This window comes from Plectrocnemia conspersa, unplaced genomic scaffold (genome assembly GCF_051122295.1).
Source record: "Plectrocnemia conspersa isolate PC_06_02 unplaced genomic scaffold, ASM5112229v1 ptg000001l, whole genome shotgun sequence".
NCBI classification, from domain to species: Eukaryota; Metazoa; Arthropoda; class Insecta; order Trichoptera; family Polycentropodidae; genus Plectrocnemia; species Plectrocnemia conspersa.
In genome coordinates, this window is record NW_028277165.1 from 29770365 (window position 1) to 29787541 (window position 17177).

The following is a 17177-nucleotide window of genomic DNA, read 5'->3' on the forward strand; positions in this document are numbered from 1 at the left end:
TTTAATTTATTGGTATTATTATCTTTAAAAAGCAAATAAAAAAAATAGTATGCATTTATTGTTTTTGTTTATTTATTATTTCTATAGTTATATACAAAGGTAAATATATAATTATCTGGGATACCATAAAACAGTGAAATATCGAACACCGTACATGTACGGCAATACCCTTAAAAAAGTTTTAAATAAATTATATATTAGGTTGTTACATTTATTTTTTATGTCATATTAGTAGTTCGCATAATTATAAATGAAAAACATAATCAATGGCACATTTTTGACTATTTAGTTGAATTTAAAATAAATTTATTTAAAAAAATCAGCTTAAAGTTAATGAGAAATCAGCCTTAATATTATAATATTAATTATTAATATCAGGATAAAACATGATTAATGTATTTTTTGCCAGTTTCTAGAAGCAGAGATTATACATATGTATGTAGAAAATAGTTTGGAAATAATATTTATTAAAAGCATTGTTGCCATACAGCTATTATTTAATAATTAATTCTTAACTACTAATAAAACTATAATTAGAATAACATTTTGGTTTAATTCTAATAAAACATTGATATAAGATCAATGTTAAGTGAGATATATCATCCTAAATGATATTATATAATACGTGAAGCTAACCATTAGCATAAACGAACAATAAATAAATATATATCTGTGTTTTTTTTGTATAATATAAAAAAAAACACATTTATTGTGAAATGTTTTTGCCATTGGTTATTTATTGTATCAAACCACTGATTTATTAGAATATAGATTAATAACATATGGAATTTCTTTATGATGAAACATATTGGTAAATATGACTTAAGTTGGATTTATTTCACTACTAAATAAAATATTTGCATTATGTTATATTTGTTAAAAGATTTAGAAAACTTTTTATTTAAACAGTATTTATGTATATTTTATAATGTTTATTGCATTTTTTTTTTAAATTAAAATATAGATTAAAATAGTACTTAGTAGAAATCAATATAAAGTACAATAAAATAAAAAGAGGCAACCGAATTTGTTTTCAACTCTGATTTATAGAATATATATTTAATAAAAAAAAATGTAATAAACTGCTGTTGTATAGTTATATTCTGTAAAAGCAGATATAAATAATTAATTAATTTAACATCAATATGAAATAAGATTATACATATAATTTTTAAATAATATAATCGATATTTAGTAGGTACTATAACGGAAATTGTATTTCACTTTCTTTATTGCTGCTATTCGAAAAAAATATACTTTTAAGACAATAGCAATATTGACTATTCTACCAATTTGTGAAATCAACATAATAGATAATAAGAGTTTGTTTTACTTGCATATTGTTCAATGACTATTACAATCGCATTACTATGTCGTAATAAAAATGCAGGTGATAGATTACACAATGTAGCTATTAGTCACAGTTACACAATATATTACAACATTATAGTTTTCCAAAAAATATAATGATATTAGAACGTCTCTTTAGAATATGTAAATAGCTGGGCATAATGAATAAAAAAATATTTCATCTAGCTTATAATTAACAAATTGCATGTTGTGTTGTAATAATGGCACAGCCACTTAATCATTTAGATATTTATCTTTAATACAATATTTAACTAAATATACTAAATATAATGTAGTCGATCTAAAATCGGATTAAAATATCTAATTACTTATTTTGATCTACCATAAGCTTAAATAAAATGTGTAAACATTAAATTATTGAGGCGTAAGTTTATTTTTAAGTACTAGTATATATTATATTGTTTCACTTATAATTGTGTTAAGATGCAAATACAACAAAAATAACAGTTTTAATACATATTTTGTTAGTTCAAAGACAAATTATAGCATTTATTCTTACATCTTTAATTCTTCGAAGTCCATTAAATTTATATTCTAAATAAATTTGTTAGTATGTAGTTTATATTATTTTAATATTCTGCTTTTGGAAGTCTATTAAAGAAATAAGCATTGAATAAGTTGTTCGCTGAAATATGTTATAACTAATGTTTTTTCTCAATAAAAGTATTCGGACTGTTTTAAGTAAATAAAATAACTGTAACTTTCCCACCTAAAGGTAGCATTGTTTTTCATTACCATTTTAAAAAGAGAATTCGGGATAATATTACACGTTTCTAAATGATTTGAATAAATCTCACCCATTTGATTGCCATGAGGGATAGCAATAATTGTGAGACATGCCAGCCAGTTGATCTTAGGTTGGCAACCGAGTATGAAAATACGGCGTACTTCCCTTTTTTATAAAGTGACACCAGGGTTTTTAATCTCTCTATTGTAGACCTCATATTAGGCCAGCACAACAAGCTTTTATCCTTGGCCGGACTACCCCATCGAAGAGTCCGCCTCATTTAAGGCATCATCCAGAGAGAGAGCATTCAATGGCGCCTTTCTAGATGCCTCCATAAAAAGAGGCTCTCCTTAGAATGTTAGCCTGGAGACAGCGCCAGCTCGTCCTCTCAAGAACGACGACGCCATAATGCTCGCCAAAAACCTGAATGTCACCAGTTGCGTTTTTTTATAAAAAAAATATAAACTAAATAAATCCTAACAATTTAACAACTATTGTTATATTAATGATCATACCCTTAACTACAGATTTTTTTTTTGGAAGCGAACATCAAAATAACAGCAAATTTGTATAAAAGTACAAAAACTATTTAATGTTTTTTATTTTTTCTGCTATTTTAGTATGAGCTTTTTATGTGTGTATTTTTTTTATGTATTTTCAGATTTTTTTTTTAATACACAGTATTTTTTTTTATTGGAAAATGAAAAATATTTGGATACAGTTGCCAAAGTAATCATAGTTTTTGAGTTTGCATCAAATGTGTAATAAATATGCCTTGTCACTTATCGTTCGTTTCTTCACACATTAACATAAGCTTTTTCTTGAGTCAAATTTATCAAAATGATATGTGCATACTTAATGCCTTATTTACGACTCGTTTCTGAATTTTAGCTGGGCGCAATTTTACCTTAACACCTCGAGGAAGTGAAAAAAAAAACTTTTTGAATTATGCCACTGTAAAAATCACTCAAGCGCTCTGTACCCAAGTCGCTTATCGAATTTTCCATGAATAACTTATCTCAGTTAGAGCTCGAAAAATTGCGTTTGCCTCAACCGCGATGCTTGTCTTCATAATTTTGCCGCAAATTTTTATTTATACTCAAACTTTGCGGATTTGCACTTTGCTCTTTTATATAAATATAATATAAAAAAAATAATTCACACGAATGGTTAAGTATACGAAGAAGCAATCTCAGAGCAAATTTGAAATCTTTACTAACTCAACTGAGATGTTGGATAAAAATTAATTTAAAATAAACGGCATCAAAAAATATCAAAACGTTACTTCAATTGCGTATTTTATTTTATACTAATCACTAACTTGTTCCAATAAATATAAAAGGTGAACTAACAAGTATATATAAAAAATCATTTTTAATAATATAACAATTTATAAAGTATGCGCTCATTAATATACAGTACATCCTGTACAATACGTCGCAATCTCGAGAATCTTTTTGTCCAACGATTCGTATTAATTCCACTTGCAAATGGCTATGTTTGTATGTTAAACACGTATTTTAGCTAATTAAGCCGCATTTGCATGAATCGGCAAAAGAGCAGAAATGCAGTTAAGTCCATTATAAAATGACTAATGCCGGTTGTAAGTTCATATAATTGCATTATGTGTAATTACAGTTGTCTCAAAAGAGAACTGTTATAAATAATTTATTACCCTATCTTTGCAAATTTAAATATGATCTACATACATATTGTCTTTTTACTAACTTTACTGAGATGTTGGATAAACATACATTTTAAATAAAAAGCACACACAAAGAATTGAAACGTTACTTTCTGTAATAAATATGAAACAAATAGACGTACTTTACTACGTCTATTATATTTACAGGATAACTCAAAAAACTTAAGCTTCTTAAGTATTTATATTATGTAATGTTACTGGCGTAAAAAACATTATTACGTTTCAAACGTTAAAGAATTTTATTCATAAATAAAAATATTTCTGTTTTAGGTTTTCATTAATTATATTTTTTTAAATGTGAGGCAAAAACATTTTACTAGAACCGATCATATTTATGTATTTTAAGCTATTAAACATAATTTAATTTAAATATAAAAAAAAAATCAAATTAGAAAAGTTAGTAATAAAAAGTATAGTATTCCAGGAAAAAAAATTAAAAATTCAAGCATATTCGAAAATGTCTGGATAGAAATCTAAAAATTATAAAAAAGTAAATTTCCTAATTAATTATGCGCTAATTCTTTGACATTTGCTTAGACACCAACTGTCATTTATTATGGTCCATTTAAAATGTGCATTTGCAAATGCCCCATCAAAATTTCCGATCGTCATGTGCGCTTTTATAACGAGCATTTGAGTCTAAAACTAAGCGTTTTTTGACAAAACTATTTGAAGAGACTAAAATCGTGATATTAAACGTAAAATAATGCTAAATACATTTTAAGTACATACTTAAGCGAAACAATTCAGTTAAATTTTGGCATATATATTGTTGTGCCAATATGTTAATATTTTTCGCAATAGGCTTATTAAGCAGTCTAAACCATCCGAATTTAATAAAACTAATTAAGCAACCCATTTAGCGATAAATTATTAATAATTCCAGTCACGTTTTGAAGGGAGACGATTAGGGGGCGCGAACGCAAAATTAACGCAATAAAGCGTATTAATTCCGATTTCGCCTAATTAAATTTAAGCCTTCTTTGCTAAGAACTCGCTAAATAAATTTCACGAACTGCGTTTTAATCAAAACCGGATTAGCGGTTAGTTTCTGGTCCAACGTGGCGGCGTTTGAGAAAATTAACGGTGGTAATAATTTTAAACACGATTTATTCCGAGCCATTCCCGAAAGCTCGAAACGGACGAGCTTTAATTTGAAGATAGAGCTTAGTTTATGGGTTAGAGTATTTTTTATGATCTATTGACATATTCTTAGGAAGATCTAGATAATGATATTCCAGGGGCATGTAATAAAAGGGACTATTACTACGTATTTTATTAACGTCTAGGTTTTATTTCGGTATATAAAACGGTGGCAATTTGCTGTTATCTCTTGTATATCTTAGAATATTTTAACTCAAGGGTTCAATTATGTGATATGACGAATTGTTATTCTTTATCTTATATTTGTAATGCTGATGTGCTTAAATAAATACAGGCAATAATATTTTAATTAAAAGTAGTACATACATAAAATATTTTCTGGTATATTAAATTATATACATAGATACGATCTTTATTTTTAAAATAATTGATTGTGCTAATTTTAATAATATAGTAATTACAGATCTGAAAAATATTAATAAATATGAAATTTTTCAGAGAAACGTACTCAAATTGTTTTTTTTTTCGCTTAAATTTTATAAGGTTTTTTATGTTTTACAATTTTATTTTTTATAAAATTGTAGCCATTAATAAATTTTAAATATAAACCAGTGACATGTTTAATATATATAACTATTACATTAAAAGGTAATGAGTATAAGTTATGTATTATCAAAATAAACGTATTTAATTAAAAAAAATATAACAGTAAAATCTTTTATATGTTTAAGGGTGCAAAAAATTTTTTGCAGCATCCTGTTATTTTTTGTTAGTAAAATTCCAATGATTAATTTTTTTTTTTTATAAAATATCGTTACATGCAATCATAATTAGTATTAAAAATATATTATTACCATTAACAACGTCATGTTGCTTTTCTAAACTAAACCTTATCAAATTTAGGGCTCATATAAAGTAAAGTTGCTAAGCAAAGCAATAATCAAATTTGCATGTACTATATAAATAAGATGAAATCATTAAAGTTTCGGGAACAATCCATTGCCAAAAAAAATATAATATCTGATCATTTCCAATTTCGCTATCCGGATAAGAAAACTTCAAAGGGTGCGGAAAGGTGCGGAGTCTATTATCTGTCTAAATGGCTGAAAAGCTTCTTTTCAATCAGTCCACAGAACGATACTGTACTTATAATCCTCTAAGCTCTCTTGCGCCCTTTGGTGCGAGAGCTTTTTAAAGCCGCGTGCTGTGCTTGTTTTTTTTAAGACGCAATAAATTCATACACACACACATGTTCATGGGTCATAAATTATGTTTTATTAGAGCGTTTTGCCTTTTAACCGAGATTGCGGTCACAATAATAATGCCCTTGTATTTTATACGTGAAGGTTTCACAAAAAAAATTATATCTGATATGACTAAGCTTTTAGGTTGACAGATTAATGTTTTTACCTCATGCCTACGAAGTAGTATAAGAGTAGTATTTTATAAATAAATTAAATTTTATTCAAAACGTACACGTTATTTAATAACTATATATCTATTAACTATATGCCAAGTCGCATAAAAACTCATATAGGGGCCTGATCAATTTAGTTTTTAGGAAAAAAATTTTTTTTTTTTAAATATAAATTAAGCTTCTAAACACTTTTTGCATACGACATTTTTAAGTAAGATTGCATTTTGCTAAGTTATGACACTTTTAATTTTTAGATTAGTCGCCATTTTGTAGAAAAAAAATATATTTTTTTTTCATACAGAATGTATAGAGGGTGCTCAGTATGGCTCGTATAAGGGTCCAATTGAACTGATACATCGTTTGTTTTGAAGCAAAAAACATTTTTTTTAATATTTTATTTAGACGAAGTTTAAGCTTTTAAACGTTTCACATATAGCGATATTTTTGTTAAAATTTAAACCTACTGAGTTACGAGTGTTTAAGTTTTTATACTTGTCGCCATTTTGAAAAAAATTGACACATTGGATTTTGCTAGCAAACATATACAAGGTGCTTAAGAATTCTATACTGTTACCAAAATTCAACTTTAAATATGTATAAATAAGCTCACACTGACCTTAACTATATTGCAAGTCTTATAAGCGTATGTATGGTGGGTCAATCGACTCATAACACTAAACGTGTTTTGGAAAATAAATAATTTTTAATTTTTTTACATGGTATCATAAGTATATTCGAAATCTTTATTTTGCATCAATAATTCAAGTCTATATCTTTAAAAGAAACCAAATACTAGCGTTAACTATGTGCCAAGTCGCATAAAAGCTCGTTCTTGGGCCCGGTCAATTTACCGTAAGACTCGATTTTTAATAAAAAAAAAAAATTAAAAATTGTTTTTAAATAAAAATTAAGCTTCTAAATAATTTTTGCATATGAGATTTTTTAGTAGGATTTTATTTTGCAAAGTAATGACACTTTTAATTTTTACATTGGCCGCTATTTTGTAAAAAAAAATTATATATTTTTTTCATACAAAACGTATAGGGGGTGCACAGTCGTTCTATACGATACTAAAAATTTAATTTTAAATCTTCAAAACCAAGCAATTAAGAGCGTAAACTCTTCTGAAAGTCTCAAAATGGCTCGTATGGGGGTCCGATCGAACTGATACATTGCTTGTTTTGAAGCAAAAAACATTTTTTTAAATATTTTATTTAGATGAAGTTTTGGCTTTTAAACGTTTAATATATAGCAATCTTTTTGTTAAAATTTAAACCTACTGAGTTACGAGTGTTTAAGTTTTTATACTTGTCGCCATTTTGCAAAAAATTGATACATTGGATTTTTAGAATGTAGTCTTCTAAAAATACATTTCGACCGGACTAATTAAGTAGTTAAAATAATAACGTTTTTTTGATCAATACATGTAATTATTATCTAAATAAAAAATATAATTAAATTTGATTTTTCATAATAATATTTTATTTTTCAATTTAAGCAAAAAAAATATTATAGAGGCGAAAGTAATTTTCGATCTGATTAAATTCAAAATGCGACATTTCTGTCTCGTTTCATTACATAAATTTAATGAGAAATCAATTTGAATGTACTGGTGTTTGTATATACGATGACGTGAATCGTGAATCAGGCATATTTCATCCAGCCCCCTGTCAGCCAAAACTTGATTTCTGATAAGCAAATTTGCCCCCCGGACCGCCCTTTTGGCCCAAATACCTTTGTCGAAGTACGTGGGCCGTGTTCGCTTGACCGCACCCCGCAAAGTCCCTAGTCGGTGAGCCAACAAAGGCCAACTTTCCAAGCATATCGCGCAAAACATTTATACCTAACTTAATACGATTATAATACGCGTAATTATGATTCTCATACTTGTTTTTGTCTGTGAATCGTATGGAGACCACATCACGACTAACGCACTGGGATAGGAGCAGGGAATCTGACCATAACACTTATTTTATGAGACATTAAAAATCATTCTGCATAATGTATCTATATAGTTAAGTACTGTTCTGAGTATAAAGGTAGATTAATATTTTACTTTGAGTAAGAAAACATAAAAAAAAAATATTCAAGGTCATGTAAAACTATACCTAGAATTAATTGATAAGTAAAAATAACAGTGTGTGGTATCCTATTCTTGCAACTCACGTTAAAATCTGTAACCAAAAATGAAAAAAAACAGATAAGAGTAGGACCACACAAAGCTTTCGTTACGACTAGAAAAAAATGGTTTTCCATAAATAACACGCAATGATTCTTCGGTGCATTGAAGCACCGTAAGGCCACTATATTCCCGTTGCACAATTCGACCTCGGAGATCAAGCAAATGTCACTTTCTAAAGGCGTATACATATTTCGTTGTTCTAAAATATGTACATATAATGCAATGAAAGCCCAGAAGTTCAAGTTCAAAGTGCAGTGCAAATATATTTTTTTTGCTAATGATGTACAACTAATTATTTCTTCTTTAATTTTTATTCCTATACAGTAACAAATAAAAATGGCTAAACAAGCTGATACAGTAATATCAGTGCTCTCATCAAAGCAAAGAAAAATTAATTTTAATAAAGATAGACATTAATTCAGTAGAACTTTATCTATTTTTTGCTTATAAATGAATTATGATTTTATTACATCTAGTAGATTAGAGATTAGATCTATTTATAAAATCGCATACAATATATCATTTAAACAAGTATATTGTGGCGACCACACATATAGGCACATTTAAAAGGGTGATTGTCTCATTGTTAATGACCGTGACCAAAAACGTTCATTCATTAACAATGAGACAAACATTTCTTTTGACCACACAACACTTTTGTGACAAAACAGACGCAATCAATCACCACAATGCAAACCCATTTCGAAGAATTCGAAAGTCTAAAGCAAAGCAAAAAATTCGCTTTCGAAAATACACATCCGATTTCTTAAATTCTAAGAAGCCACTGCAGCGATTCGCTAAGAGATCGATGCACAATCGCGATTGATCAGCTAGCGTGCATCCCTCTAAAGGATATAAGCCCGGACTCCGATGAGAGAGAGGGCAGACGGTCCGAGATACGAGACGGCTTAGGCACGAGACAAGAGACGTCACCAGCAGAGCCAGCGACGCAGACAACCAGAGAGCCAAGATCTACCAGCAGCCATCCGGAGGAACCAGCCACGTACCCTCACTGGCAGACCTGACACTCGCCGCAATCGTCCATAGTCAAAATTATAATTATAACTTAATAAACAATCTAATATGATTCACCGAAGAGTCTCATTGGCCGCGAGGTCAACCACCCCTAGTGCTACGCCCCCTAAAATATCTAGTTTATAAATTATCCATTCCTACTTAATATAATTATAATTTTGTGTAAGCACAGAGTATTTAAAATATATGTAGCGCAGAATTCTAGGAAGAGCTTAGGTGTTCCGTGAGTGAGAAAATGATATACAGGATTAACCAGCATTAAGGAGCTTTTCCTTAAGCTATGGGACAGTTAATGTTGAATAATAATTAATATGTTAAGCCAAAACTATATGTATATTAGATCCAATGCAGATGCAGACATCAGAGTTTATGAAATGTGCATTGAACCAAACGATTGAACCAAAGAACACAATATCGATGTCCTTTAAGTATACAAATATGTATTAAATATACAAAATTCGTTCATATTATATAACATATTAGCAAAAAATTCGCTTTAAAGATAATGTAAAATATTATTTTTGACATATGATTTTATAAATATATACATACGTCTATCATATTCAAGACAGATTGTCAGTCAAGTGTTTTTTATACATTTTCGAATTAAAGTTGAGCAAAAAGATATGTCAATCTAACAAAAAAATCCAACTATAATTTAATACTCATCTGACAGGTTCAACCCTTTGACTTTGTCAAATTATAATAACATTTTCCGATAAGCATGTATCATAATCTATTTTTGAACCCAATCACCGTCCGATTTTCGATTATCCTCACTCGAATCTCTCAGATTATCATTCTATTAATCTCGATAGATCTCTTGACGTTTCCTTTAAATCCAATTTGGTCTTTATTCAAAATCTTACCTTAGCATCGTTCACAGCTTCCAATACACAATTCCCCACTCAATTATGCCTAATAATTAGCGCATTTATTGCCTCCGAAGACCATTAATGGCCCTCGATCGTTCCTACAAACTAACGATGATTGATTATCGCCTTGTTCTCCGCGTTAAGGAGGTTTAGGGTCTCAAAAAGGAAACTTTTGCCCCCGACTGACAACCGTAACACCCCTAGTACTGTCTAGCAATGTCTAGGATTATTCGTCGATTTGTATATGCTACTGCTTCAAGAATAAAATTATTAATATTATTAAATTTATTTCTGACCTCATGAATAATATCATTTTTTTTGATCTGCTTACAATAAAAAAATCCGCTTCTTAGAATATTTTTTTAAACAAACATAGTCAAACCCAGTTGAATTAAAACATAAATAAAGATGGTTTATAAAAGTATACAATTATGGGTAACCATAATTTAAAAAAAAAAAAAGAAACGCCAAAGCACTCAAGAGATCAATTTGGAATTTGTGAGCATTTATAAATATATTAGAAAAAAATAATACAATGATACTTAAAGTATGGTTCTCATAGGTAAATATATCATATTTTAAAACGACGTGCATAGTAATAATAAATAAAATTTATGGATAAGCAATTAATTTATAGAAAAAATAATTCATATGCGTTTTAAATAAAATTTGCGGTATAAAAAAATACCGAACAGTTTAATTTCCGCAATAATCAGTTAATAGTTTGACGAAGCATATATGCACTAATGTTATTATGAAAAAGAGTACGAGTCTTTTAATGTTCGATATAGAAAAAGCTTTCGAGACAGTATAGCATAATATACTGTGTCGTATATTATGCTATACTGTTTCGATAATATAGAGAAGTAAAAGCTGTGTTGTGCCACCTTATAATGAATACTCAATAGCTGAAATTACTCTCGCCTTTCCTCTTTAACCAATTAAACGCCAGCGACTCACACTTTTTTACAAATTAAGTTTTTACAGCAAGTTAACGAATTACTTACAAATTATATTTTTTTAATTGTGAATAATTATTATACTAGCTTCATTTATCAGTGAATCAAGTATTTCATATTTATATTTAGAAAAAATACTGACCCGTGAAGAGAAATAACAGGTGACTTACTTAAAAATCGCTGGCGTTTAAAGGGTTAAAATACGATTTATTTATGTATGCTAAAAAACAGCTATTAAAACTACAGCTTGTTATCTTAAACCAATTGCGAAATAGTTTAAAATTTTAAAATAATATTTTGAGAGGTTGAAAATAAAAATTAAATATGTTAGAATATAACAAAATAATACGTACACAAACTAAATAAAAAAGGCAGTAAAGTAAAATGTAGAACAAATGTTAAATATCTAGAGTTACACCTAGACTCCTAGCTTAAATTCATTAAACATAATTTAGAACTTTGCTTTAAAAGATTCGCCCTTAGATTGATTTTTATTAGAAGGATAATGTAAACTATAAAATTTAAAATTGTAATTTTTAAGCAATTAATAAGATTTATTAAGCATGTGCCTGCTAGGTGTGGAGTAACTTCAGTAAAAAAATTTTTTTTTTAAATTACAAGTTACTCAAAATAATACGTGATATACATTTTATACTAATCTTAAAAAGACTGCTTTTATTCACTAAAAATTTATACCAAAAAATACAGTGAAAATATATTTTCGAACCAACCCTAACCCATTTATCTCGAATATCAAGTACAAGGACCAATAAAAGATCAAACTAAAGAACTTTATATTTAAATAAAAACACAATATGCTTTAGGTGCTAAAGAAAACATATCAATGGTTTTAGATCTTCATTTAAATGTTTTTAAATTATTTCTAATTTTTATTTTTCCTTTGCTTAAATTGTAAAAGTTTCCGAGATTTTTTCTTATAATTATAGCCAAGGCTTTTTTGTTATGTAATGCGATAGAACAGCATTTTGGCACCTTTTTTAAGGTATTTTAAATGTTTTAAAAGCAAATGTTACTGAATACACGTGAGTAGCGATTGATAATCTGCGGATAATTTTATTTCTATATTTTTACAATTTTTAATTTTTATTTTACTTATTTTTAAGTGTAACAGTTTTTTTTCAGTGAGCTCTTCTTAAGGTCTGAAGGATCAGTAAGAGAACAATCCGAGACCAACAAGACTTTGAGTGGTAAAGTATTTTCCATAGGGTGTGATTTCACTGCAAGAATAATCATTAGCTCAGTTTGGGAGAAAGTGATGTAATACATTGCAAAATATTACTCGCTTAAGAATCATAAAAATATGCTCGTATTGCGAAACACTCGTAAACTAATTTACTTGCAATTCAAGGTTCCACTGTACAATAAAATTAAAGTATAAGCTAAAATAAAAAATAAGCTAATAATAATAAACAATGTAGCAAAATTAAAGAATTTGGAAAGGTGATTAAAAATTAGGTGTCATAAATTGAAATAAATGTAAAAGTAGACTTAAATATATTTTAAAATTAGATCAAAAATATTTCATTTGGCGAAGAAAAAAAGTAGACATCTGCTACAGATAGATCGTCGAAAACACTAAATAACTGATACAACATCGAACCTGATAAGTAGTGTTACTCCACACCTAGCAAAAGTATGTTATTACCGGTTTAAATAGCTGTTTATATAGTAAAAATTTTCATGCTAAAGCGCTATATTAGTATTATACAATATAATATTAAGTAGCTTTAAAATATTAATTCGTGACTGGCAGTCTAATAAATAGATAATCAGTGTTAACAATAATTCTTTATGAATCAAAAAGTACGATTGTATTTAGAGAAATAAAAAACATAAATTACCAATAAGTATAAGAAAGTCCATGTAGTTGAGCTTTTCAATTTTTCAAAAAATAAATTCGCGTCAAATACCACTGTAATTTATAAGACAGAATCTAAACTTTTGCCTCTCCCTGTAATAATGTTTCTGGTAAACTTTTTTCCGGCAACCTGTCACGATCAGACTGTCAAACGATCGTCGGTACAGGGCTCCCAAGGCTTGCCAGTCTAGTGCCATTGAAATATTACGCCTTTTATTTGCTCTTCGAGTTTTCATTGATTTATTTTACATTTTCCTCGCCGGGTGGTTACGAGTTCGCTTTGAATGTTTTCCGATTTCGAGAATATAAATCACCAAATAAACTTTTACTGCTCTAAATTCTTCAATGCCTAACTACCCCTTTATGTTTTGATCTGCGAATTATACAGAACATGTTCGTAGTGTGTTTGGATAGTGTATGAAATTATTACCTACTATTTTAACAGCAATATATATTCGATATAAAATATAGTTATTTTACCAATATTTATGCAGAAGTAAGTATTAAATTTTCGATTCAAACACATAAGTGTATTTAAATATATATACGAGTATTTCTAAACTCTATCTTTAACTTACTGCTCTCTTACAAAACTATTAAAATTCATAAAACGTACACGAAGTCCGCGCAGAGTGAAACGAATAACTTTAATTGACTGAACTCGGCGGTCACATATATCATATCTAACCGGCAATGAATGCCAATTAAACTTTACCCTTGTACAATATTATTTTTCGAAGTTAATTTTAACCTTAGACAAGACTCCCACGCGGGTCCCGGACGGTGTAATTTAATTTGCAGCCATAAGGATCCGGATTAATTTGAACCTCAAACACTTACGGGTCCAAAGAGCCTGCCTGGCGTTATTATTATTTAGTAGACTCGATCTCTGGATAAAATTTATTTTCGCGAATAACACTCGGCGGTATTGTTGCCGAATTTATTGGCAACATCTTAATTCCCCTCGCCGTGTGAGCTCCCTTCTCTATTTTACACATACAGTGTATTATATATGCGGATATATAATATTATATATAGAGATATGATGAAAAGGAGCAGATAACACGCGAGTGTGTCATAAATATATCACAGTGTGTAATGTAATGCGAATTTGGAATTCTCCAGCAGCAGAAATTTAACCGTGACGGTTCTAGTTAAAATTTTAATACTACACATAAAGCGTGCTATGTGTACTGAGTGTCTCATAAAAATGTTTGTACATTATTCAGCATAATATGAAAATCCTGCTACTAAAACAGTTTTTCTATATGTACTTTTTATACAGAATATAGTAGAAGGTTTAATGTTAGCTTAATATGTACAGTGATATGAGAATTTTTGACTATACAGGGGCAAAGTAAGCTTTGTCACGAAGTTTACACTACATATAATATACTAAGGAGTAATATATTTAATATTTTTTAATTACTACTTCAGACTTATTTAATTATAAGTATTTATAATATTTAAATATTATAAATGCAATTTATAATAGCTGGTAATTACATTATAAGGGATGTTAAAATATTTTGCTTTTAGATACTTAAGTTACAGTTTGAAACAGTCACCGATTCTAGAAAATAATATGTTAATATGGTCCTAAAGTATATTTTTACAGTATTTTTTCGGGATGTTTATAGTAGATTCTTTAATTGTTGCTATTACAAATATGTTTTTAAAAGTTAGTATAATTTTTTTTAAGGTTAGTTATGTATTATTTGTACCGCTTTAATTTTAATTACAAACGAGGCAAAATGTGTTATTATCTGTCTAATCTATGTTGTTCCACTAAATAATAAATAATAAACCCTTTAAACCAGACATTTCTGTTAACTACATATCATCACCATACCTAGCGGAATTCTTTTAAAGTTTAGGAAGAGGTGTTTTAATCAGACATACTTGGGATGAAGATTTTTATACGTACTTTGCCACAATTTTCGATAATGCGTTGAGGATGCTCACCTTCATTGTAATAATTTATAGACAATTCGCTAATTTATAGCGTTCTCGAATATGGCTTAATTATCCTAAGTCCAAATAAAGCGAAGTACTTATTTTTGTTGGATAGTACTGTGGCGACCCCACACATAGTCACACAAATAGTTACACACAAAAAAGGGCAATTGTCTCATTGTTGATGACCGTGACCAAAAACGTTTATGCATTAACAATGAGACAAGAGGGATTTCTTTTGACCACACAACACCGGTCGTTAAGAGAATCCATTTTGTGACTAAACGGTACGCAATTAATCATCATAACAGCAAACTCTTTCCGTAGAATTCGAAAGTCTGGACAAGCAAAAAACTCGCTTTCGAATATTCAACATCCGATTTCTCGAATTCTACGAAGCGACTCCAGCGATTGGCTAGGAGATCGACGCACAATCGTGATTGGCCAGCAATCTTGCAGCTCTCTAAAATATAAGCCCGGACTCCGACGAGGAGTAGGCAGATGGTCAAGAGACGGCCCAAGGCAGACGATCCGAGATACGAGACAAGAGATGTCACTAGCAGAGCAAGGATCGCAGACGACCAGAGAGCCAAGATCTACCAGCAGCCATCCGGAGGAACCAGCCACGCGCCCTCACCGACAGACCTGCAGATCACTCCTGACACTTGCCGCACGCGCTGAGACATAATCACCTGCACACCTTCGTCGCGAGAAACGTCTTAAGAAAAACTTAATAAACAATATAATAGGATTCACCGAAGAGTCTCATTGGCCGAGAGGTCAACCACCCCTAAGGCTACGCCCCCTAAAGTACTATAAAAGCTGATAAATATTTACTAGAGGTAGTAAAGGTCATACAATTAATTGTATTCTCGATTAAAATTACATAGTGGCAGTTTTAACAACATATTGGCTGCTAGTTTTAAAGTTCTTTAGAGAGTCGCGATCGCGTCCCTTATTCTTGACTCTTGCAGCTAGGACGTCAGTGCTCGGGAACGCTCTTTCTGCAGAAGCTATTTAGATTCTCAACGAGATTCATGAACACAATGATGTCGTAGGCGAAAAACGCACAATAAATTCAATACAGACAACACATACCTCTTGTAGAGATATTATTTTTTTTAATTTTTTTGAACAACGAGGATATTTTTTTGCTTTTTTTAGGTAAATGACAATAAAACCATATTATCAAAAATATAATTTTTAGTTAAAATAATTGACAATTTAAATTATTATTTAATATAAAAATCAGATGCACTATAGAAATATTTATATACAAAAAGTTATAAGAGAACAAATATTTATTTAAGTTCATAAAACAAAAATAATTTTAACTATAAATGTAATTGTGCATCAAACTAAGTAACTGAGGGTATAGTTTTGTATTAAATATTTACTGTAAATAACAAACTCTCAAAAGTAATAATTAATGCAAGCGATTTATTATTTAATAGAAATAAAAAAAAAATTAACAAGAAGAAAAAATATTCAACGTCGTAAATTACTACGTATTTTTATTTATTTTTGGTAAAAAATTGATTGCTAAAGAATTACTACTTTTAGCAATCGATAATCTAATTATTAATTTTATTAGAAATAAATATTTTAAATTTAAGTCGTAGCATTTGTAATTTTCCCAATGATAAAATTAAATATAAGTGTAAGTAGCATAAGATTATTTTTCTTTCAATATATATGTACATATACATTAGAGTGAAAAATAATTAATATATGTCGGATTTATTACATGAACTACTCTCTTTTTTACATACAAAGGGATTAACTCTTTATATTAAATCAAATAAATAATAGAAGGGCACACAATTCAGCGTTTAAACCATATAAGAAAAAATGTTTTTTTTCAACACATTCAGAAAAAATCAAATATCCGTCGCTATAAAAAAATATAACGCATGCATTTGGGATTGCACTTAAAACAGGCGTTTTTAATCAGATTTAGCCGCCAA

At 29.1% G+C, this 17177-nt stretch overlaps 1 protein-coding gene across 5 annotated transcripts in view; it reads right to left on the reverse strand.

Moving 5' to 3' along the window:
• KaiR1D (Kainate-type ionotropic glutamate receptor subunit 1D) overlaps positions 1 to 17177 on the reverse strand; it is a 368488-nt gene that overhangs the window by 107301 nt on the left and 244010 nt on the right. The window lies entirely within an intron of this gene.